Consider the following 23,797-nt stretch of genomic DNA (forward strand, 5'->3'; position numbering starts at 1 on the left):
TTTATTGTCAAATTGGTTTCCATACAACACCCAGTGCTCATCCCAACAGGTGCCCTCCTCAACGCCCATCACCCACTTTCCCCTCCCTCCTACCCGCCCCCCCCACCCCCATCAACCCTCAGTTTATTCTCAGTTTTTAAGAGTCTCTTATGGTTTGGCTCCCTCCCTCTCTAACTTTTTTTTTTTCCTTTCCCATCCCCCATGGTCTTCTGTTAAGTTTCTCAGGATCCACATAAGAGTGAAAACATATGGTATCTGTCTTTCTCTGTATGACTTATTTCACTTAGCATAACACTCTCCAGTTCCATCCACGTTGCGACAAAGGCCATATTTCATTCTTTCTCATTGCCAAGTAGTATTCCATTGTGTACATAAACCACATCTTCTTTATCCACTCATCAGTTGTTGGACATGTAGGCTCTTTCCATAATTTGGCTATTGTTGAAAGTGCTGCTATAAACATTGGGGTACAAGTGCCCCTATGCCTCAGTACCCCTGTATCCCTTGGGTAAATTCCTAGCAGTGCTATTGCTGGGTCATAAGGTAGATCTATTTTCAATTTTTTGAGGAACCTCCACACTGTTTTCCAGAGCGGCTGCACCAGTTTGCATTCCCACCAACCGTGCAAGAGGGTTCCCATTTCTCCACATCCTCTCCAGCATCTATGGTCTCCTGATTTGTTCATTTTGGCCACTCTGACTGGCGTGAGGTGATACCTGAGTGTGGTTTTGATTTGTATTTCCCTGATGAGGAGTGACATTGAGCATCTTTTCATGTGCCTGTTGGCCATCTGGGTGTCTTCTTTAGAGAAGTGTCTGCTCATGTGTTCTGCCCATTTCTTCACTGGATTATTTATAAATTTCAACAAAAAAGATGATCTTGGCTCTTACCTACATGGGTGGCAAGTACAGAGAGATATTCCTGATAATTTTTTTTCTGTTTACTGCTAGGTTCAGTGGTGGTCATTGTATTATTTAAAATAAAAAAAATTCCACAAATTAGTAAATATTAAGTAGAGCTCTGTCTTTCCAATGTTTAGGAAAGTATGCAAACTCAGGTTTATGGTTACTTGATTTTTGATCATTTAGGATAGCTAAATGTAGACTGATTCTTTTTAAAGTTTGCTTTTTACTCCTCAGAATGAACACACTCTACCAGATTTGATTATTATCTCATGGTGAAGATCTTGCCTTTTACCTCTTTGGGAAAGACAGAAGAGATAAGTGTAAGCAATAATCAATGTTCATGTATTGCTTGCGGGGCTTAGTCATGGGTATTCATTGAGATGTTTGGAAAGAGTAAGTGGCCATATACATGGACAATTCAAAGGTGATCTTGCATTGACCGAAGACTAAAATGTGTTTATGAATTCAGAATTACGATTAATCCATTCCAGCCATTACTGAATTCATTAGCACAAAGGATGAAAGGCAGGTTAGCAATTTTCAAAACATTTTAATATTCCATTTCATTTTTGTTCCACGGTGGATTCAAACACTTCTCCACTGGTTGATATTATTATAGACTGTGACCCCGGCAAGGGCGGGGAACCATAGGAAAATGGAAAATGTTGCCTTTTCCTTAGTTGTGGTACAGAATGGCAGTTCACTGTACCATCTTTGAAGTATGGATGTTAAATGAAAGAGCCCCAAGCAGGGACCAATGACTAATGGAATTAGGATAATGCCAAGAAATGGATTGATTCATATTGGCAATGCTGCGGTGCATGGCACAAGGAGAACTAGTCTTGTAGCTCTGTAGGAAGTAAACTTTCATGGACTTCATCTCTTCAAGGATGTTGGTCTTATTTTCCTAACTCTTGCTCGTTGACCATATTATTAATGAGTCAAGGAATAAGTCAAGAACAATATATTAAGTGAAGGCACAGAATACCAAGTCTGGATCAATGATGAGTGTGCGTGGGGCATCTGAATAAAATTTTTGATTAAACCCAGTCTGTAACTCTGAGGTCCATTGCATCTATGGGAAATGTGCTTATAGAGGAAGTTGGAAATAGTCAAGAATCGTGTTCTTGATTTTTTTTGTTGTCGTTCACAAATAGGGATTGTATTATTATAAGTTAATCGATGCATGAATGAGTAAAGTATAAGTAAAGAGATGGGTTGTACCTTATTTAATTATGAGAGGAGCTAATGAACCAAGGATTACTGTTAATATAACTTTTTGGAATTTTGAGTTAAAATGGTATGAGGCTGCTCCTCCTTTGGGAATGTATAGATAGATATTTGTGAACATCAGTGTTGTTGTTCTGAAGTGGCAGTGAGTTGGTGGCCTATCTCATTTTAAAAAGGGACAAAAACTCATATGATTACGTAGCAATCAGCAATACGTAATATAAGACATGTATTCAACTGTAATAGAGCAAATCATGATAAACCCATTAGTGTAAAATTAGTTTTAATAAGCAATAATTTAATACAATCAATAATAAAAAATAAAAGACATTATTCAATAACTGTTGAAACTTAGAAAAGGTCTAAGCATGAACACCAAGAAGGTGAATATAGTAATTGTGTTCATTGATTTTTATTTAAAAAAAAGTAAATGTGTTTTGTTGATGATTTCTGTGAGTGAAAAGCCAATGGATACAGTTAGTATCACTCAGCCTTCTTGGGAAGTATCCTTAGGGCTCACCATTATCGGTGCTATTATTATTAGTGAGTAAAAGAATGATTTTATATCACCATCTGTTATCTAAAAGAACATAAATCATAGGTCAGTGAGGAGCATATATAATGTATAAAGGAGCGTGACTAACTCTGTTCTACCCTCTTCAAGTCCACAGGCCCCTCCTTCTTTGGGGAAGGATCATATAAACCCACTCTCTAAAGTACATCTTGCTGTCAACACTTAAATCCAAATTAATGAAAAAAAAAAACTCAGTTCCTCAGCAACGCTAGTCACATTTCAAGCCCTATGTGGCCAGTGGCTACCACACTGAGTAGTGCTAATAGAGAACGTTTCCATCACTGCAGCAAGTTCTACCAGTGCAGACAGTGCTGAGATAGAAAGTTATACGTAGTAGTATTTAGTTTTGGGTAGTTGATGGCTCTACCACTTTGTGTTTTTTGTAGGGAAAAAAAGAGGATCTAATTAAATTATCCTTAGAGTTATGTAAAAAGTGAGTACATAGATTAATCGAAAAACACAAGAATTAAAGTACAGTACGGCTCATTGGTCAGATCGTTTCATGAAAGAAGAATTTAAATTCAACCCATTTTGCTAACGTTTTCTCACTGAATGACTCTGTTGACTTTTTACTATTTGGTAGGTTATATAGACAGATATCCATAATAGTTATAGTTCTTTTAGTGTTGGGCAGAAGATTATAAAAGGTCTTCAGTGTATTAATTCCTACTAAAAATTGAATAAGTCAGTAGGGGCAAAGGATGATCCTGTTGTATTGATGAAAATGTGGCACAAACCAATATTTATGAGTCATCTACTAATGCAGAACTAATTTCTATTTAAAAATCTAAATTTATACTTTTTATTCTTTAAAAAAATCTATCTTATCCTCCTGAACAAATACTCCACATTGGATTCAGCCATTGTCCAATGAAGAAGCTCTTGACTGTTACTTCTGTGGATAAGGGGCAAATAACAATCAAAGTTTGTGCTTGGTTTGTATGGTTTGTTCATGTGTGGTCACTAAGGTAGTTGAATAGAACAAAAGGCTATATACATGAAAATAAAATCTGAGAACACCAAGTAAGGACCAATGGTGGGAATGTGTTCTGGGCCAAGGAGTAGAAGTAACCCATTCCAGCACAACTGAGATGCATTTTTTGTTTTTAAAGAGGGAAGGCATGTACTTCATTTTGGGAACTGTTTGCTATTCCTTATTGTTTCTAAACACAGTTGATTTAAGTGTTTCCATTTTGAGAGAGATCCAGGCTATATTAACTGTTTAGAAGAAGGAAGCTCTCAGAAGGTGGAGCATATTGTGTGTGTTCTAGAAAAACCATTGTGGTTTTTTGTTGTTAATTACACTGCGCTTAAAATTGGACAAATTAAAACATGGCCCAATCCTGGGACATTTTTAATGATGGTATTGATACAAAGCAAGGTTCACACTAAGATCTAGGCTAAAAGCTCTGTCTAGAAGATGTCTAGAGACCGATCATAGTACTGTCAACTATCTTGTTCCAGGAGTTGGTAATTCCTGGGAAAATGAAGATAGAAATGAATGAAGAAAAAGAGTGCCAAGTCTGGACCAATGATGAGATTGGAGGGTGTCTGAATCAAAAACTTTGATTAAAGCCATCTGTGACTCTGAGGTCCATTATTTAAAAGTGGCCTCATGTTTTCCTCTATGGAAATGAGCTTAGAGCAGAATTTCTGAATGTTCAAATACCTTGATCATGGGTATACGCACTTTATGGGAATAGCTTGAATTCTTGTAAGTAAGTCATGAGTGACTACATGAAGAAATATATAAATGAGTAAATATAAATAAACCTGGGTATAGGCCAATTATGAGAGTAGGTAATGAAACTGGGATTAGTACACGTTTCTGAGGCATTGAATTCCAGTGAAATCTATTTGTAAGGGCTGTTGCCCCCTTTTTTGGAAGGAGTGGGTAGACAGATGCATGTAAGATTCAGCATCTTTGTTTGATATAGGTGGTTGCCTGCTGGTTGGTTGTTTGTATTTAGAAAAGGAAAAATGGCATACATAAATAATTCATTAAATGTTTAATTGGAAAAAGAATGAGCATAGTTCATATTAGAATGTGCCTTATGAACAGAGTTATTATTAATGTACCTCTGTTCATTGAGTTTTATTAAAAACAAGGAAAAAGATCTCATGTTTAAAGTTCTGTGGCCAATGTAGTAGACATGTGGAGACAAAACAATGCTATTCAGGTTTCCTGTTTAATATTAGTTAATTTCCAGATATTGATGAATTGTTACATTTGAGTAGATTAAATGCTAATCACAGTTTTTAAAAGGGGGCAAAATGTGCCCCAGTAAGAAGCAAAAATAATCCTTATCTATACTTCTGATCCTCTCTTCCTAACTTGGTTATGGGCATGTAGGCACTTGTACGTGAAGAGCATTTCTATTCTGGGTCGTTCATGGATTTACCATTTTGTTTGTGTGTGTGTGTGTGTGTGTGTGTGTGTATAGGTGTGTGTGTTAGTATACTTGAATGTATGATCAACTATTCCACAAGGCATTCCATAAATGAATAAATAAAACAATGAACAATTGAATTAACATATGAGTAGGGTGAAAGCATAGATCTTGGTGACAATATGCCATGAGTCACAAATTTAATGTCATCTATTTCTACACAAATTGAGTTCTTCAAAAAAAGATTGTCTAGGCTCTTGCCTATATGGATAAGGGGTGTGTAGACAGATATGTGCAATAGTTTTTATTTTTATGTGATGAACTCAACAGTGTTCATTGTATTATTTAAAATTTATAGTTAAATCAGCAAATTAAAAAGGAGTGATGTTCTTGGATCAGTGATGACAGTGAGAAGTGAATCAGCTTCCTGAGTAATTTTGTACCACACAACTGTTGTCCTTTAAATCAATCTAAATCTGGACTGTTCATTCTTTCGAATATTGACACTTGACTCCAGAATGGAGACCATGGCTGATTTAACCAGTCTCTACTGATGAAGATCTTGGCTGTTATCTTTCTGGGTAAGGAACCTAATGACTAAAGTAAAGAAGAGGCAAAAGATCTTGTCAATTGGGGTGAATTTTTCATTAGTGTTCACTGAATTATTTAAATGAAGTCATAGAGAAATCAGTGATATGAATGTGCTATGAAGCAAAGATTATGATTAATCTGATTCAGTACAATTGGGGTTAAAAATGAGACAGAAGACGTTTTATTCATTTTCAAAGTAGATTAATAATCCATCTTATTTGTGCACTGCATCTGGCTTCAACTTGTATCCAGTACTAAAATCTAAGACTGCACTGTTGAACGTGGTTGTCCCTAGCCACAGGTGGCTATTTAAATCTAAAATAATTAAAGTCCAGTGAATTTTAAATTCAGCTCTTCAGTTGCACTAGCCCCATTTCAAGTACTCAGTAGCTACATGTGGCTTATAGTGACCATATTAGAGAATGCAATATAGCACATTCGTATTCTGATGCAAAGTGCTATTGGCTAGCTCCTTGGTGAAGGAGTACACAGAAAGATGGCAGACGGTTGGAATAGGACGCAAGGATGTTAATTGATCCATTCATACCTCACTGAGGGCCACTACTAAGGATATTTTTAGTTTATGGGAAAAGAGTCTGTAAATAGACCTTGGTCATATCCAAGGATCTTGTTCTTGTTTTTTTTTTTTAAAGTCATGGACATTGATTTTATTACTGTTGATGAATCAGTGTTGATGGATCAATGAATGGATCCATAAACAAAGGTATAAATGAAGAAAAAAATGGATCAATGATGAGTACCCTGGGGTGTCTGAAATCAAGGATTTTGATTAAACCCTATAACTCTGAGGTCCATTGCAAGAAGATTCCTCTCTTTGGTCTCTATGGGAAATGAGTTTATTCCAAGAGTTAAAAATACTCAGGAGTTTGCTCTTGGGCTTTTAAGTATTGTATTTTCAGTAAACCAATGCATGAATAAATCAAGAAACAAATACATGAATAAAGACAAAATGGGTTATTTCTGGTGCAAATATGAGAGTATGTAATGTGATATATACAATATAAAAATCAATGTTAATACATTTCTGAAGCACTGCGTTCCAGTGAAATAAATGGATTAAAGCTGACCCTTTTGGGTAAAGAGAATTTAGATAAATGGATGTAAGAACCCATGTTGTTTTGCGGGGTTGGGTTGTTGTTTTTTTGTTTTACTAAAAGAAGAGCAAAACATTTACTTAAAATTAATTATCAATTAAATAACTACATAATGGAAAGAGGGCTTACACATGGACTTTTGTTGAGAATGTGTCACATGGCCAGTTACAATTAATCCAACGATCTTCACTATGTTTTTAATTAAAAAAAAAAAAAAACAGGAAAAAAATCATCTGATCTTTTCTCTGTGCCTAAGGAGCATATGGACAGGCATTAATATTGTCTTGTTTCTGTGGATTCACAAATATTAATGATATTATTAAAAATGAATAAAAGAACAAGTAAATATATTAATCAATTATTTGAAAGAAGACAAAGCATGGAGGAGCATGTGTTCTGGAAGGAGGAGCTTCCTTCCTCCTTTCCTTCCTACCTTGGGAATGGTGAATATGCTTAGATTGACTTTCTTTTTGTGGCTTGGTGCAATTTCTTTAAAACAGCACAAGATAAGTGACTCCATATGTGACTATGTTAATACATACCTATAGAAAGGTGGGACGAGCGTGGGCAATTGCTGAGAATGTGCCTGAATCTAGGATTCAGGTTAATAATAGTTCTTTCCAAGCAAGATTCGTTTAGAAGAAAGATATAGCCCTTGCCTGGCTGAGTAGGGGGCGTATAAACAGATAGGAGTGGTTGTCGTGGTTCTTATTATTTTTAACTGGTGTTGGTTTCCAAGGCATTCATTATATCAGTTAAATTTAATGCTTGAATCAATCCAGCAATAAATATGCTATTCAGAGTTTTAATACATAATGAGCACTAAGGTTTATTTCTAATCATTTATTGTTGACTTGAACGCAATTAAAATATTGGAATCTAGACTGTTCTATATCTATCGGTCCACCTATCATCTACATAATTGAACCTTTTTATTTTCATATTTGCTTTATACTCTACAGAATGGATGAACGATGAATCAATTATGGAGTATAGAAACATGTAAGTAACAGTCAAGGTAATTGCTTTTGGCTTGGTGGTTTGTCATGGGTGTTAACTCCGTTATTGAGAGGGAATAAATGGCTACATATACTAATAAAATGAATGAAGGTCATGTGTGGGCCAGTTCAGCACATCTGTGGTCAATTAAGGAGAAGAAAGCAAAACGATTTTATTCATTTTCACAGTTAATTATTCAATTAATGAATGGGAAACGTATTATTCAATTTGAATTTTGAGTCACAGTTGATTTAAAACTCCCTTTATTTACAGAGGCATAGTTTGGTCACAGTGAAATAGTAAAATGGGGTTAATATGAAGTATCATATTAATCTATACAGGAAACATTGTGGACAACTAGTGAAAGATATATATCAGGGAGGTCGGGGGGATGTAATTCTTTTTTTTTTTTTTTTTTTTAAATTTTTTTTTTTCAACGTTTATTTATTTTTTTTGCGACAGAGTGAGACAGAGCATGAACGGGGGAGGGGCAGAGAGAGAGGGAGACACAGAATCGGAAACAGGCTCCAGGCTCTGAGCCATCAGCCCAGAGCCTGACGCGGGGCTCGAACTCACGGACCGCGAGATCGTGACCTGGCTGAAGTCGGACGCCTAACCGACTGCGCCACCCAGGCGCCCCAAGGGGGGATGTAATTCTATACAGAAATGTTAGAGATATCCAAGGATCTTGTCTCAAGTTTACATGACCTTTAGGCATTTTATTATTATTAGGGAATTGATGAATTAATCATTTAGACATGTACATATGACAACATAGTGAAGGCCAATCCTGGACCCATGATGATGATTGGTGGAGTATGAGTCCTGGATGATGGATACTATGTAACTGGAACTCTGAGGTCCAGCACGATCCAAAATCTGGTCTATACCTTCTATTGGAAATGATCCAATGGACAGATGTTAAGAATATTTAAGGTTCTTGTTCTTAGTTTGTGTGTTCATGGAATTTGATTCTATTATTGTGAAGGGATCAACAAAAAGAATCAAACAAGTCTATAAATAAAGCAAGAAAGTGAAGCCTTGTCCAGTTATGAAAATATATGGCAACGTCAGAAATAACATTTATATATTGTAAACACTGAATTCCATTAAGAAATAAACGTCCTAAAGGTATTATCTCTTTGGCTAAGGTTAATATATGTACGGTGCAAATAATAGCCCGTTTTCTTGTTTGGTCAGGGCCTTGTTCAGCGTTGTTTGTTATCTCAAGAAAAAAAGCATCACAGTTTAATACATATCTAAATGACAAGTTAAATGCAAGGAGGCATATAAGGATAATGGATGGAGAGAATATTTCAGTCTTTTTTTATCATCTGTTTTTGTACTCTCAGAATGGATGTGCCAGGCCAGTTGAAGCATCTCCATGGTCATGAGCTGTTTGTTGCCTAGGAGCATAGGGACCAGTGTGAGTATCGTCAAATCTTGGTCTTGGTCTGAGAGGTTTTTAAAGGTCCAAGAAGGCCAACCATGGACTAGTGTAAATACGGCATTGCCATGAGCAGTGTGTTGACGATGGCAAAATTCAGAATGATTAATGAGAGATATCATCAATGTGGTAAATGATCCTGTAGGTAGATATTACAGATACTTAAGACTACTATTCTTAAGGTTTTGCGATTCAGAGTTACTTACTTAATTATTAATGAAATGAGGAATTAATCAATAAGCAAATGTGGAAACGAGTGGAGAAGAAGAGGGCCAGTTCTGGACCAATGATGACCACTGGTGGCGTATGAATCGCGGATGATGAATATTACGTGTCTGAAACTCTGAGGTCCAACCAATAAGAAATATAGTGTGTTCCTCCTGTTGGAAATAATTCCGTGGACAGATGTAAGGAGTACACAGGATTTCGTTCTTTTCCTACATGTACATAGTTTTGATTTCATATTTATAAATGGATCAATGATAGAACCATAAAGAAATATATAAATCAGTAAATGTAAAAAGAAGAAGCATTGTTAAACTCCAAAAAAAAAATGTGGTGAGGCAAGAAATACTATTAATATGAATTGAAATCACGGAAGTCCATTAAGAATTAATGGACCAACTGTGTTATCTCTGTGCAGGGATCATACAGGCACTGATTAATCACGGTCACTTTTGTTGTTACAGACCAGTCTCATGGGTGAGGTTGTTCATTTTGTTAAGGGGAGAATGTGTAAATATTATGAAAAAATAATAATCCAATGAATGAGTGAATGAAGTGTGAAAGCAAGGCTGAATGGAGAGACTGTCTCAATTTTTAAAATCATTTCTCCTGCTTTGTACTCCTCAGAATGGATGCAGTTAAGCTGATTCTCTGTGGTTGCCTCCATTGTCAGGAACACAGACACTAATGTGAGTAATGGTTACAGGGGTTTTAGTTTGAATGGTTACTTTTTAAAAAGTGCCTTAATAAGATGTATTTTGTACGAGCAGAGAAAGCCAACTGAGGCCCAATGATATTGGGTATATATATATGCTATTATATGAGACAATGTGTTGATAAACCATGTATGACACATTGAAAATAATTAATATAAGAAATATACTGATGTGGTAAGTGATTGTATAGGCGGATGGAAGGACATTTGATTGTATAGGGCGGATGGAAGGGACATTTAGTTCTTTTTATTTATTTTTTTAATTCATAGGTATCTGTTTTATTATCACCAGGGAATTGGTAAATTAGTTAATAAATATTGATGGCAATGAAGAAAAAGAGGCCCAAGCTTGGATCGATGATGAGGCTGGTGCCGTATGAATCACGCATGATGAATGATACGTGTCTGGAACTCTGAGGTCCAACTGATCCTATAGGCAGAGGTTAAGAATATACAAGGATCATGTTCTTGGCCTCTGTGCACACAGATTCTGGTTCTGTTAGTATTATTGGCTATATTAAAATTATAACTGGCCAATAAACAAATAGAAATAAATATGAGTAAGTAAAACATTGGCGAATTATGAAAATGTGTCATGAAGTAAGAGAATCTATTAACATATGTTGAAAACACTGAGCTGCTTAAGAAGACATGGTTCAAAGGTGTTACTTCTTTGGCTAATGATTATACAGGAAGTACAAGTAACCATCATTGTTCCTGTTCTGGCTCAGTGGCAAATTCGATGTTCGCTTTTTTTTTTTTTTTTAATGTTTATTTATTTTTGAGAGACAGAGAGAGAGAGAGAGAGAGAGAGAGACAGTCTGAGTGGGGGAGGGGCAGAGAGACAGGGAGACACAGAATCCGAAGCAGGATCCAGGCTCTGAGCCGTCAGAGCCCACGCAGAGCTTGAACTCACGAGTGTGAGATCATGACCTGAGCCGAAGTCGGCCGCCCAACTGACTGAGCCACCCAGGCACCCCCGATATTCACTTTCTTAAGAGAAATATTAATACATATTACCACCAAATAATTAATACCTAAATTACTCACTAAATAAGAGGTTAAATGCAAGGATTGCATAGAGAGGTGGAGAGATTGTGTCTCAGTTTTTTTTTGGTTTTTTTTTTTGGTTTGTTTTTCTGTTCTGTCTGCTTTGTACTTCTCAGAGTGGGCACACCAAGGTGATGAAAGCCATCTGCCATGGTTACAGGCTCTATATGTAGGAGATAGAGACCAGTGTGAGTACAAAGTTCTTATCTTATTTTTGCTGATTTGTTTAGCATGTTGACTGTAATATTAAAAATATTTAAATATATAAAAAAGGCCAGCCCCATGATAAATATGAAATTGACATGAGACATTATATTGATTAACCAGTGTTTGCAACATGGTAGATGATTGATAAAATATATATTCAAGGAGGTGGCAGTGATTCTATGGACAGATGTTAGGGATACTTGGGGGTCTTATTTTCAAGTGTTTTTGATTCATAGATATTTTATAGTTATTGATTTATTGATAATCACTGATAAATGTAGAAGTGAGTGAAGAAAAAGAGGGCCAGTTCTGGACCAATGATGACCACTGGTGGCGTAGGAGTCATGGATGATGAATACTACGTGTCGGGAACTCTGAGGTCCAACAAAATAAGAAATCTAGTCTCTTTTCTCTGTTGCAAGTGACCATATTGACAGGTGTTAGTAACAGACAAGGATCATGTTCTTGTTCCTTGTATTCATGGATTTTAATTCTTTTAGTATAGAGAAGTGAAAGAATCAATAATCAAATACAAATAAACATGAATAAGGAAAGGATTGTAAAATATGTAAGTTAAGAAATACCTAAGTGGTTGAGTAAATGAAACGTGGAATGCAAAGCCAAAGAAAATAAGGTCTAAGGGTTTTTTTTTTTTTTTTTTTAATATCACCTTCTGTGTTTTGCACTTCTCAGAGTGGATGCCCTGGAGCTAATTTAAGGATTCTTCCATGGTCACAAGGCGTCTGCTTGTCTCTGTGTGTTTGGTGTATAGAAATGTGAGTTTTTATGGGTATATACTTTGTGTTTGAAAGTTATGAAATATAATAAAAGAAAGCCACCCATGGTCCATTGATAAATATGGAATTGATATTGCATTGCATTATATTGATTAATCCCCATATGAAACTTTGAGGGTGATTAATCAAGAACATATATTGATATAGTAAATGATTGTATGGACAGATATAGGACTATTCAAGGCCTGTAGTCTAGGGGTTTTTTTTCTTTTTTTTACTTATAGGTATTTATTTTATTATTTATTATTTGATGAATTAATTAATAGACAAAGGTAGATACAAATGGAAAAAAAGGCCAAGGGTGGACCAATGATGATGGCTGGTGGCGTATGACTCATGGTTGATGATTACGTGTCTGGAACTCTGAGGTCCAGCGTAAAACAAAATCTAGTTGATTATCTCTGTTGGAAATGATCCTATAGACAATTTTAGGATTTCACAAAGATCTTGTTTGGGGGTCCTTATGTTCGTGAATTTTGATTCTATTGTAGTCAGTGAATCAACAAAAAGATCAATATAGAAATATATATAAAAGAAGATGAAGGGGTGAAGCATTGTACAGGCAAGAATAAGAGAGAAATAGTCCAAGGTGTTACCTCTAGATAACGATGTTATAGATAATATAAACAATGGCCAATATTCTTGTTCTGGGTTAATGGAAAGCTCAATGTTTTTCTCGATAAAAAGTAAAATGCATATTACCCCAAATTAATATACAGCTTAATTACCGGGTAATGAAATGTAGACACAAGGATCAATAGAGAAAATGTATCAATCATGTTATTATCTACTCTGCTTTCTACTTTTTAGAATGGACACATCCAAGGTGGTTTAAATAGTATGCCTGTAGGAACATGGAAACCAACGTGAGTAAAAGTCAATGTTTTCATCTCACTTCGGGTGGTTTCTTTAGGGGATTCTCTGTAATATTTAAAAACAAGTATTCAATATAAGAGAAAAGACCAGTCATGACCCAGTCATGAATTTGGAAATTTATGAAACATGATGTTGATTAATCTACTTGTACAACAATGAGGATGAATAATGGGAGGCATTTTAACGAGGCAATGATTCTAAAGAAAAATGATAGGGATACCGAAGGCCCTTGTCCTTGGGCTTTTGTGATTCATAGTTAGTTACTTAATTACCGTAGTGAACTGATGAGTTAATTTTTAAAAAATGTATATGCGAATAAAGAAAAAAGAGATCCAAGCGTGGACCAATGATGACAGCTGGTGGCGTATGAGTCATATACGATGACTGCTACGTGTCTGGAAGTCTGAGGTCCAACACGATTGATGTTAGGAATATACAAGGTTATTGCTCTAGTAATCATGGATTCGTGAATTTCTGTATTATTAATATAAATGAATGGATCAATGATAGAACCAATAAATAAATCTATAACTAAATAAAACCATGGAAGAAGTCTTATCAACCATGGATACATATGTAGTGAGGCAGGAACTACTATTAATGTAAACTGAAGAAACTGATAGAGGTTAAGAGATAAACGGATCAAGGGTGTTACCCCTTTTTCTAAGGATCATAACATTACTTTTATATTTATGTTTGTTATATGTGTATAAATTAGGAAAAGTAATAAATACTTTTATGAATGAGTAAATGAAATGAGGAAAACAGGACCGTTTAGAGAAGTCCTCAATTTCTTTTATCATCTTCTCTGCTCTGTACTCCTCAGAATAGGTACATGCGTGAAGTTGGGTTGAAGCATCTTTCATGGTCACGAGCTCTGTGGTTGCCTTGTCTAATGAGCATAGAGGCCAACGTGAGTAAGACTTAAAGTTCATGTCTTTGAGAATTTATTTTCAGGTACTCACTGTATTATTAAAAGTGTGAAATATAATAAGAAATGCCAGCCATCATGAATGATAAATATGGGGTTTATCTGCTGCGTGATAAGTATTAGTCCACATATGGAACTTTGATGATCATTCACGAAATAGATATATCAATGTGGCAGATGATCCTACAGGCAGATATAGAATATTCATTGCTCTTATCCTTGGGTGTTTGTGAATCATGGCGTTTTAAGAGTTAATTCATGTGAATTCATGAATTGGTCAGTTACCTTATGCAGATGAGAATGAGGAGGAAGGAGGCCCAGATCTGGACCAATGATGATAGTTGGTGGCGTATGAGTCATGGATGATGAATATTACGTGTCTGAAACTCTGAGGTCCAATAAAAAGAAAGATCATCTCTTGCCTCTTTTTGCCATGATATCATAGACAAATATTAGGAAAAGAAAAGAATAATTTTCTTGTTTTCTGTGAATGAGTTTTGATTTTGCTGTACAAAATAGCCCAAAGAGGTAATCAGTATACAAGTATAAATAAGTTGAAATGAAGAGAGTGAAGCAAGTTTGCTCTTAATATACGTGGTGAGGCGATAAAAGCCATTAACATATACAGAAAACGCTGCAGTTCATTGAGAATACGTAAGTGGTTCACATGTCTTACTCTTTGGCTAAGAATGATACAGAGACCACGAAGAACAGCCAAAGTTCCTATTCTGTGTTAGTGTTAGACTTGATATTGTTCATTTTTTAAGAGAAAAATAATAAATACGATCCCAATTCACTGTATTCCTAAAGGACTCACTGAATGCAGATAGGATGTGTGGGTCGATAGAGAGTATCTCAGTCTCGTTGTTTTCTGTTCTGCTTTGTATTATTCCTCAGCATGGATGCACTCGAACTCACTTAGGTGTTTGGCCATGATCGGATGCTCCATGGATGCCCCTTGCGTGTAAGAGGATGGAGACCGATGTGAGTGACAGTCAGATTCTCCTCCTAGTTTAGGTGGTTTGTACAGGATATTCAGTGTCATATTAAAAATGTGAGGAAGTCCAAACACAGCTCAATGGCAAATATGGCATTGTCATGAAACATGTTAACTAATCAATATTGTCCACAATGAGGATCATTAGTGAAATAACTATAAAGATTCAATAGGCAGATGCTAGGGATACTTAAGGATCTTGTCCTTGAGTTTTGTGATTCCCAGATACTCGTTTTAGTATTACTAATTGCTTAATAAATTGACATCAAGCAAATGCAAATGAGAATGAAGGAAAGGAGACCTGAGTGTGGACCCATGATGACAGCTGGTGGCGTATGAGTCACATACGATGACTGCTACGTGTCTGGAAGTCTGAGGTCCATCCAACACAAAAATATCTAGTCAGTTTCCTCTGCTCAAAGTGTTCCTATAGACAGATGTCAGGGATATACAACAACTTTGTTCTTATTCATGAGTTTCTAGAAATATTATAAAATACAAATTTTATAATAAGCAAACATTTTATACAAATGTATATATGAATGAATAAAGATTAAGAAGGTTAAGTATTGTTCATTATTAAAACAAGTTGTGGGAGAAATAGTTTTTCTTCACATATTTATTTATTTATTTATTATTTTTTATGTTTGTTTATTTTGAGAGAGGGAGAGAGAGAGAGAGAGAGAGAGAGAGAGAGAGAGAGGAAGAGAGGGAGAGAGAAAGAGCACGCATGAGCGAGCAGGGGAGGGACAGAGAGAGAATCCCAGGCAGGTGGGGCCTGATGCAGGGCTTGAACTCATGAATCATGAGATCATGACCTTAGCTGAATTCAAAAGTCAGATGCCCAACCGACTGAGCCACCCAGGTGGCCCTCAAATTTTTATTTAAATTCTAGCTAGTTAACATACAGTGTAATATGTTTCAGGAGTAGAATTTAGTGATAGAAATAATACTACCGTAAGTTAGAATGGATAATAAATGGATTCAGTGTATTTAATTAATTAATTAATTAATTAATTTAGAGAAAGAGAGAGACAAAGAGAGAGAAAGCACGAGTTGGGGAGGGGCAGAGAGAGAGAGAGGGAGAGAGCGAATCCCAAGCAGGCTCCACCGTGTCAGTGCAGAGCCCGACTCTGGGGCTCGATCTCAGGAATCGTGAGTTCATGACCTGAGCTGAAATCGAGAAACGGATGCTTCACTGACTAAGCCACGCGGGCGCCCTTATTTTATATTTTTGACTAAGGATGACGTAGACAGTGATCAGTGATAGTTAATTATGGAGTCATGGGAATAAAAGGAATATAGTCGATGATACCGTAGTAGTTTTGTGTGGTAGCTACACTTGGGGTGAGCACAGCGTGAGGTAGAAAGAAATTGGATCACATGTTCTGCCCCTGAAACGAATGTAAAGTTGTGTGTCAACTATACTCAAATAAAAAACAATTTCAATGCCGTGATGCAGATATACCTTGAAAACATTACGCTAAGTGATAAAAGGCAGACAGAGAGGGTCACGTCGTGCACGACTCCACTTACATGAAATATCCCCAACACATAAATCCACAGGGAGAGAATAAGGATTGGTGGTTGCCAGGGGCTGGGACCCAGAGGAGTAGGGAGAGACTGCTTAACGCATATGGTATTTTATTTTGGAGTCATGAAAGTATTTTGAAACTAGGTAGAGGTGGTGGTTGCACGATATTGTGAAAATACTAAATGCTGCTGTTTTGTTAACTTTATTTTTTATTTATTATTATTATCATTTTTAAAGATTATTTATTTTGGGAGAGAAAGAGAGCGTGAGCAAGGGAAGGGCAGAGAGAGGGAGAGAGAGAATCCCGAGCAGGTTCCATGCCGATGGCATGGGGCTCAATCTCATGAACTGTGAGATCTTGACCTGAGCCAAAATCAAGAGTCAGATGCTTAACCACTGAGCCACCCAGGTGCCTCATGGTTTGGTAACTTCAAATAGCTAATTTTACCTAAATTAAGAAGCGAGACCTTTGTAAGAAAAGTCGATTATTAAACTGAGAAACTTAGACATTTGATGTTTATTTTATAGAAGGAAAACGAAATGTTACCATACATTGATAAATAACTAAATGACTACCTATATGAATGATGGAAAGTATGGATCAATGGAAAGGATGTCTCAATCTTGTTATCGCCTTTTCTACTTGGTACTATTCAGAATGGAACCCCAGGCTGATTTTAGCTTCTGCTCTGATCAAGATCGACATGTTGCTTCAGTGTTGGAGAGAGACCAAGGTGCGTACCGGTCAAAGAAGTCATCTTAGATTGGGCCATTTGTTAAAAGGTATACATTGAATCATTAAAAAGTATGGAACATAATTTGAAGAAGTTAACTATGTCCCAGTGAGAAATAAGATACAAAACATGATATTGATTCATCAGTGAAGTACAACATAGAGGCCCGTTAATGAAATTAATGAAATAGAATCAATCTCTGTGGGAAATGACTCTACAGAGAGATTTTATTTTATTTTTAAAAATTTTTAATGTTTTATTTATTTTTGAGAAAGAGAGAGAGAGAGAGAGAGAGAGAGCGAGCACGTGTGCAAGGGAGGGAGGACAGAGAGAGGAAGACACAGAATCCGAAGCCGGCTCCAGGCTCTGAGCTGTCAGCACAGAGCCCGATGCGGGGCTCAAACTCACAAACTGTGAGATCGTGACTTGAGCCAAAGTCAGATGCTTAACTGACGGAGCCACCCAGGCGCCCCGGTTCTATGGAGAGATTTTAGACATTGGAAAGGATCTTCATGGATTTTGGGAATCACGTGTTTATTTTATTATTGTTAACGGCTTAATGATTTATTTGATGGCAATGCAGACATGAATGAAGAAAAAGACATCCAAACCAGAGCCACTGATGGCAACTGGTGGCACGTGCATATGGATGGTAAATAATATGTGCCTGGAGTACTAAGGTCCAACACAAGACATAATTAGTCAGATCCCCCTTTTGGACGTGCTCCTGTAGACACATACTAGAAACATACAAAGATCATGTTCTTACTCTGGTCTTTATCAATTCAGATTTATTATTATAAGTGGATCAGTAATAGAACCACTAGTGAAATATAAACAAATAGATAAAGAAAAAGAGTGAAGCATTGTCCAGCTGTAAATGTATGTGGTAAGGCAGGAATTGTTACTACAGATTGAAAACACTGATGCCCCTTAAGGAATAAACGTATCAACAGTGTCACCTCTTTGACCAAGGGTCATAAAAACTCGTACATAAGAGTCAGTTTGAGTTTTTAGGTCAGTCTCAAATCTGAGGTTGTTCCTTTGGTTAACAGAAAGAAAATTAATAAATATCTAAATGATAGGCTGAATGAAATGTGGAAAAGAAGAATTGTTTCAGATCAGGTCTCATATATCACATACTCTGTTTTGTATTCCCCAGGATGGACATACTCAAGCTGGTCGAAGAATTCTTCCATGGTCACAGTCCCTGTGGTTGCACCTGTGTTCCAGGTGTGCATAGCCCAACGTGAGTAGTAAAGTTCATGTTTTCATGTGACAGGCTTTGAAAATGGGGGTATTTACTGTATTGTTAATAGAATGAATAGAATTCAAAAGGCTAGCCATGGCCGATGATAAATATGGAAGTATTACCAAGTATTATGTTTATGAACCCATTTATGATAGACTAAGACTAATGAATGAGAGAGAGATATCAATATGATAGATGAATCTATGGACAGATATGGAATATTCAAGGTCCCTTATTCATTTTTGTGGTGAATCTTAGGGTTTTCAAAATTAATATTAGTGAATTCAGCCATTAATGAAATAACATCCAGAAAATGAAGAGGAAGAGACTGAAATATGGACCAGTGATGACGGCTGGTGGCGTAGGAGTCATGGACGATGAATACTACGTGTCTGGAACTCTGAGGTCCAACAGGAAAGGAAATACGGTCTCTTACCTCCGCTTGAAATTCTTCTATGGACTGATTTTAGGAATATAAAGGGACTGTTTTCTTAGATTGTTTTCTTGAATTTTGATTGTTTTACTATCAATGGATCAATTCAAGAGTCAAGGTACAAATATTAATAAGTCAAAATGAGGCGCGTGGAGCATATGCACTCAGTATACGTGGTGAGGCAATAGAAACTATTCAAATATATTGAATATACTGAATTCCATTAAGGAGAATGAATGGTTCATGTGCCTCACCTCTTTAGTGAACAGTGATAGAGAAGTTCTCATTCTGGGTCTATAGCAAGTAGGAGGTTACTCATTTTTTTTAATAAAAAAATAATAAACATTGTTCTAAATTAGTGTATTTCCAAATGATTGACTCGATGTACAGTGGAATGTGCAGAACGATGGACATCATGTTTCAGTCTTGTTTATACCTACTTTGCTTTGTGCTTCTCAGAAAGAAAACACCTGAGCCGATTTAAGCATCCACCATGTTTAGGCACTCCAGGGTAGCCTCTCGTGTGGGAGCATGAAGTCCAACGTGCGTAATCATCAAATTTCTTGTCTTGGTTTGGAGGGTTTGTTCAGGGTGTCACTGGAATTATTTACAAAGTCTTTAATATAGGAAAAAAGGCCAACTATGGCCCAGTGACAAAGTCGAAGCTGTATGAGACATTATGTTGATCAACCTACCATTACCGCAATGAGGGTGGTTAATGAAGAGGTGTATTTAATTAGGCACTGATTCTCAAGAAAAATGATAGAAATACTGAAGGCTTTTGTCCTCGCTTTTTGACATTCATAGATACTTATTTAGTTACTATGAATAGATTGGTGAAGTAACATAAGAACAAATGGAGGTGAAAAGGACCAAGTGGACCAGTCCTGGACCGATGATGACAGCTGGTGGCGTAGGAGTCCTACACGATGAATGCTACGTGTCTGGAAGTCTGAGGTCCACCACAAAGGGAAATCTAGCCTATTTCCTCTTTTTCAGATGATCCTATGGTTCGATGTTAGGAATATGCAAAGAAATGGTTCTTGTCATTTTGGATTCATGGATTTCTACATTATTAACCTAAATGGATCAGTGACAGAACCAATAAAAAAAATCTCTAAATAAATAGAGGACGAAGACTTATCCACTGTGAATATATTTGGTGAGGCAAGGAATTCTGTGAATACAAACCAAGGAACCTGATGCAGGCTGAGAAATAAACGGACCAAAGGTGTTAGCTCTTAGATGTTAGCATGTAGATGCTGACACTGAGAAGCAATGTTCAATTTTGTAAGCCTGGGTCATTCTCAGGTTGCGGGTGTTAATTTTGTGATATATATGCTTATAATTTCATATGTATACATGTTGTTAAAAAATAATACCCAGGCAGCTGGAAAGATGAAATGAGGAAAATCAGGCTAGTAGAGAAGTTTCAGTTTTTAATTGTCCGCTCTGGGTTACACTCCTCAGAATCAACACATTCCAGCTGATACAGATTTTTCACGGTCAAAAGGTCTGTGATTTCCTGTGTGTTCGGGCCATGGGGATGAATGTGAGTAAAGGTTACAGTTCTTGTATTTGTTTAAGCAGTTTTTAATTTCTATTTATTTATTAAAAAATTTTTTTTAAATGTTTACTATTTTTTTTTTTTTCAACGTTTATTCACTTTTGGGACAGAGAGAGACAGAGCATGAGCGGGGGAGGGGCAGAGAGAGAGGGAGACAGAATCCGAAGCAGGCTCCAGGCTCCGAGCTGTCAGCACAGAGCCCAACATGGGGCTCGAACCCATGAACTGTGAGATCAGCACCTGAGCCGAAGTTAGTTGCTCAATGGACTGAGCCACCCGGGCGCCCCAAGCAGTTTTTTTCTTTAAAAAAGGTATTCACTGTATTGTTAAAAGTGTGAAATATAATTTAAAACACTAAACACGGGAACCGATAAATATGGGCTATAACATTTGCTAATGCATATGTGAAGTGTTGATGATGATGATCCTATAGGCAGACGTAGAATATTCACTGCTTTTATTATTGGATTTTTGTGAATCCCAGGGTTTTAAAAATTATCATTAATAGGTTAAGGAATTAGTGAAGTTACATACATGAGAATGAAGAAAAAGAAGCCTAGATCTGGACCAGTGATGATAGGTGGTGGCGTATGAGTCATGGATGATGAATATTATGTGTCTGAAACTCTGAGGCCCAATTAAAAAACCAAATAAAGTCTCTTCTGTGTGAAGCGGTCTTATGTACCGATGTTGGGGGGGGGGGAAGGGCTCTTTTATGGGTTTATTTTCATGACTTTTGATTCTACTGTAATAAATGGCTAAAAGTAGAATCAATCTGCAAGTGTAAATGAGATTAAGAGGGCGAAGCATGTCTATTCTTTGTAAAAATGATTAACGTTTATTGAGAATATTGAAGTTTATTAAGAAATGTAAGTGTTCCCAGTGTCTTACCTCTTCGGCTAAGAATGATACAGACAGTAAATCACAGCCAACATTCTCATTCTTAGTCTGTGTCAAGTTTGATACTGCCTCATTTGTTTAGAGAAAATAATAAATATGACCCTAATGTACTATATTCCTAAGCGACAGACTAAGGGAAGTGAAAATAGTCACATCAACAGAGTGTCTCTCCATCTTGTTATGTGCTCTGCTTTTTATTCCTCAGGTGGACACACGTGAACTGATTAGGCACTTGGCTGTCAACAGGGGCTCCACTGGTGGTCCTTATGTTGGTGCGTGTAGACCAAGGTGAGGACTAGTCAGATCTATCTCTTGGTTTGGGTTGTTTGTTTAGAGTGTTCATTGTAACATTGTGAAATGGTGTTAAGTGTATTCGAAGAGGCCTAACCAGTGCTTTGAGGATAAATATGGACTTGATATGAAATGTTCTGTTGATTAACAGGTATTTGTATCAGTGAAGATATTTAATGAAGGAGGCATATTCAGTGAGGCGAATGATCCTATAGATAGACATTAGGGGCATTAAGGCTCTTGTCCTTGAGTATTTGTGATAGATAGATATTTATTTTATTGTTATCAGTGAATTGATGAATCGAGGAATAAACAAATAAAGACAGAAGGAAGGAAAGGGAAAGTCAAGGCTGGACCACTGATGACCACTGGTGGCGAATGAGTCATATCTGATGTCCATTCCTTCTGTTTGACGTGGTTCAATAGACACTTGTCAAGATTATACAAAGATCTTGTTCTTGGTCTTTGGGTTCGTGAATTTCACAAAATCTTATTATGAAGGAAAGAATAAATGTATAAATTAAAATAAGGAGGAAGAGACTCAAGTAGTGTTCATTCTTAAAATGTATAGTATGGGAAATAATACTAATATGAATTGAAATTGATATTAAATGGATTAAGTGTACTGCATCTTTGACTAAGGCTGATATAGACTATGATAAGTAATCATTACTTCTCTGAGTCAGAACTCTGATGTGTAATTTGTTAAGATGAAAATAACCTAAATGTTACCATTAATAAATAAATACCCAAATGACCATGTATATGACGGCTAGAAATAATGAATCAGTGGAGAGAATGTCTCAGTCTTTTTATCATTTTCTCTGCTGGCTACTCTTCAGAACAGATGCCCCAAGGAGATTTCAGCTTCTGTCATGGTAAAGATTGTCAAGAGACCAAGGTGAGTAATGGTCAAAGTTCTAGTCTTCGTTTGGGTCATTTGTTTTCCATCCAAGTACTAACCAGGCCCAACCCTGCTTAGCTTCTGAGATCAGACGAGATCGGGCATGTTCAAGGTGGTATGGCCGTAGACATTGGGTCATTTGTTTAAAGGTATTTATGGTAGTATTAAAATGGAATAAATATAATAAAAATTTAATGATGTCCACATGTAAATATAATATGAAATAGTATATTAATTCTTCAATAACGGAATATGTTAACCAATCAACCTTAAAGTTGATTACTCAAAGAGATATAGTTAGTCCATGTGGGAAATGATTCTATGGACTATGATCAGAATATTCAAATATCTTCTTGTTGGGTTTGGAAATCATATATTAATTATATCATTATCAATGAATTAATAGCCTATTCGATATAAATGTAGAAATGAATGAAGAAAAAGACATTCCAATATAGACCAATGATCACAACTGGTAGCATGTTAATTAGGAACAATGAATGTCTGGAGCTCCAAGGTCCAACACAAAACATAGTTAGTTGAGTTCCTTTCTTGGAAATGATACTATAGACAGATATCAGAAATATACAAAACTCATGTTTTTATTTGGGTTCGTAGATTTGGATTTTATTATTACTAGTGGATCAATGATGGGACCATTAAACAAATAAAAAATAGAGAAAGAAGAAGGATATTACACATTGCCCAACATGGGCGAGGCAAGAAATATTACTAATAACAATGAAAAAAGACGCGGATGCCTCCTAAGAAATGAATGAATCTTTGCCTAAGGATCATATAAACTCCGATAAGTAAGAGTCAGTTGTATTTCCTGGGTTAGTCTCGAGTTTGTTTCCTCTGTTAAGAGAACAAAAATCGGGGCGCCTGGGTGGCGCAGTCGGTTAAGCGTCCGACTTCAGCCAGGTCACGATCTCGCGGTCCGTGAGTTCGAGCCCCGCGTCGGGCTCTGGGCTGATGGCTCGGAGCCTGGAGCCTGTTTCCGATTCTGTGTCTCCCTCTCTCTCCGACCCTCCCCTGTTCATGCTCTGTCTCTCTCTGTCCCAAAAATAAATAAACATGGAAAAAAAAATTAAAAAAAAAAAAAAAAAAAGAGAACCAAAATCTACATCCTG

At 36.6% G+C, this 23,797-nt stretch overlaps 1 long non-coding RNA gene, 15 other non-coding genes and 1 pseudogene across 30 annotated transcripts in view; all 17 read left to right on the forward strand.

Moving 5' to 3' along the window:
* Positions 1-23,797, forward strand: part of LOC123584324 — a 91,896-nt gene that overhangs the window by 53,040 nt on the left and 15,059 nt on the right. For 8 of the 15 annotated variants that reach the window (XR_006705326.1, XR_006705320.1, XR_006705323.1 and 5 more), the window contains 15 exons: positions 5,458-5,680; positions 7,768-7,807; positions 9,157-9,230; positions 10,104-10,165; positions 11,358-11,429; positions 12,142-12,224; positions 13,056-13,111; positions 13,948-14,034; positions 14,950-15,036; positions 17,241-17,317; positions 18,480-18,566; positions 19,462-19,545; positions 20,473-20,554; positions 21,675-21,757; positions 22,608-22,661. This is a non-coding gene — a long non-coding RNA (uncharacterized LOC123584324). Of the gene's footprint in view, positions 1-5,457; positions 5,681-7,767; positions 7,808-9,156; positions 9,231-10,103; positions 10,166-11,357; positions 11,430-12,141; positions 12,225-13,055; positions 13,112-13,947; positions 14,039-14,949; positions 15,037-17,240; positions 17,318-18,479; positions 18,567-19,461; positions 19,546-20,472; positions 20,555-21,674; positions 21,758-22,602; positions 22,662-23,797 lie in introns of all 15 variants that reach the window. The other 7 variants (XR_006705329.1, XR_006705325.1, XR_006705321.1 and 4 more) reach the window with 7 other exon arrangements.
* Positions 1,900-1,975, forward strand: LOC123584681. Its single transcript, XR_006705630.1, has one exon. It is a non-coding gene; the product is annotated as a small nucleolar RNA SNORD113/SNORD114 family (small nucleolar RNA).
* On the forward strand, positions 4,234-4,307 carry LOC123584672. The gene has a single exon (XR_006705622.1). It is a non-coding gene; the product is annotated as a small nucleolar RNA SNORD113/SNORD114 family (small nucleolar RNA).
* LOC123584676 lies at positions 6,434-6,506 on the forward strand. The gene has a single exon (XR_006705625.1). It is a non-coding gene; the product is annotated as a small nucleolar RNA SNORD113/SNORD114 family (small nucleolar RNA).
* LOC123584656 lies at positions 8,596-8,670 on the forward strand. Its single transcript, XR_006705608.1, has one exon. It is a non-coding gene; the product is annotated as a small nucleolar RNA SNORD113/SNORD114 family (small nucleolar RNA).
* Positions 9,531-9,605, forward strand: LOC123584635. The gene has a single exon (XR_006705589.1). It is a non-coding gene; the product is annotated as a small nucleolar RNA SNORD113/SNORD114 family (small nucleolar RNA).
* On the forward strand, positions 10,542-10,615 carry LOC123584662. The gene has a single exon (XR_006705613.1). It is a non-coding gene; the product is annotated as a small nucleolar RNA SNORD113/SNORD114 family (small nucleolar RNA).
* On the forward strand, positions 11,759-11,833 carry LOC123584636. Its single transcript, XR_006705590.1, has one exon. It is a non-coding gene; the product is annotated as a small nucleolar RNA SNORD113/SNORD114 family (small nucleolar RNA).
* On the forward strand, positions 12,548-12,619 carry LOC123584651. The gene has a single exon (XR_006705605.1). It is a non-coding gene; the product is annotated as a small nucleolar RNA SNORD113/SNORD114 family (small nucleolar RNA).
* LOC123584633 lies at positions 13,461-13,535 on the forward strand. The gene has a single exon (XR_006705587.1). It is a non-coding gene; the product is annotated as a small nucleolar RNA SNORD113/SNORD114 family (small nucleolar RNA).
* LOC123584634 lies at positions 14,377-14,451 on the forward strand. The gene has a single exon (XR_006705588.1). It is a non-coding gene; the product is annotated as a small nucleolar RNA SNORD113/SNORD114 family (small nucleolar RNA).
* Positions 15,358-15,432, forward strand: LOC123584649. Its single transcript, XR_006705602.1, has one exon. It is a non-coding gene; the product is annotated as a small nucleolar RNA SNORD113/SNORD114 family (small nucleolar RNA).
* Positions 18,906-18,980, forward strand: LOC123584645. Its single transcript, XR_006705599.1, has one exon. It is a non-coding gene; the product is annotated as a small nucleolar RNA SNORD113/SNORD114 family (small nucleolar RNA).
* LOC123584650 lies at positions 19,891-19,965 on the forward strand. Its single transcript, XR_006705603.1, has one exon. It is a non-coding gene; the product is annotated as a small nucleolar RNA SNORD113/SNORD114 family (small nucleolar RNA).
* Positions 21,133-21,207, forward strand: LOC123584652. Its single transcript, XR_006705606.1, has one exon. It is a non-coding gene; the product is annotated as a small nucleolar RNA SNORD113/SNORD114 family (small nucleolar RNA).
* Positions 22,112-22,183, forward strand: LOC123584685. Its single transcript, XR_006705634.1, has one exon. It is a non-coding gene; the product is annotated as a small nucleolar RNA SNORD113/SNORD114 family (small nucleolar RNA).
* On the forward strand, positions 23,120-23,187 carry LOC123584688 (annotated as a pseudogene).

Source organism: Leopardus geoffroyi, chromosome B3 (genome assembly GCF_018350155.1).
Source record: "Leopardus geoffroyi isolate Oge1 chromosome B3, O.geoffroyi_Oge1_pat1.0, whole genome shotgun sequence".
NCBI lineage: Eukaryota > Metazoa > Chordata > Mammalia > Carnivora > Felidae > Leopardus > Leopardus geoffroyi.